The sequence below is a fragment of the Penaeus monodon genome, chromosome 30 (assembly GCF_015228065.2).
Source record: "Penaeus monodon isolate SGIC_2016 chromosome 30, NSTDA_Pmon_1, whole genome shotgun sequence".
In the NCBI taxonomy this organism is placed as follows: domain Eukaryota; kingdom Metazoa; phylum Arthropoda; class Malacostraca; order Decapoda; family Penaeidae; genus Penaeus; species Penaeus monodon.
In genome coordinates this window covers 7,357,176-7,357,826 of record NC_051415.1, presented here as the reverse complement: position 1 = coordinate 7,357,826, position 651 = coordinate 7,357,176, and the positions used below count along the sequence as shown (strand labels likewise).

The 651-nt window shown below is 50.5% G+C and overlaps 1 protein-coding gene across 1 annotated transcript in view; it reads left to right on the top strand.

The window, feature by feature from the left end:
• Positions 1–651, top strand: part of LOC119592335 (fatty-acid amide hydrolase 2-B-like) — a 12,903-nt gene that overhangs the window by 1,853 nt on the left and 10,399 nt on the right. The window lies entirely within an intron of this gene.

The following is a 651-nucleotide window of genomic DNA, read 5'->3' as shown; positions in this document are numbered from 1 at the left end:
CCTCTTCCCCCTCTTCTTTTCCCCTCCTCTCTTCCCCCTATCCTCCTCCTTCCCCTTCCTTCTCCCCTCTCCCCCTCCTCCCCCTCCCCTCCTTTCCTCCTCCTCTCTTCTTCCCCCTCTCTTCCCCCCCTTCTCTCTTCCCCCTCTCCTCTCTCCTTTCCCCTCTTTTTCTTCCTCCCCCCTCCTTAAACTAACCCCTCCCCCTCCTCCCCCTTTCCTCTTTTCCCCTTTCCTCTCTCCTTCTCCCTCCTCTTCCCCTTTCCTCTCTTTCCCCCCTCCTCCTTCATTAACCCCCCCTCCTTTCTCCTCCTCCTCCCCCCCTCCTAAATATTCTGTATGACTTCGTAATGGGTTTAACCAACAAAAATGTGAGTTAGGGAAAAAAATTTAGTGCAAGTTTAAACATTTTTTTTGGGTTTCTCCAGTTATGACGTTTAAACTTGTGTAAATTTAACACATTACCTGTTAGGAATCCCACGCACTGGGTTTAAACAAAACGTTTAAATTTGACGCGCCGGGCCTAGAGCGATACCCCCGTTTTAGCACCCCGGGCTGGCCTTTTGGGTTGGTACCCCAAGCCCCCCCGGTAGAACGCTTTGATTACTAAACGCCCCAAACCCTCATATGTGGTGTGTGTGTGTTTATAATAAA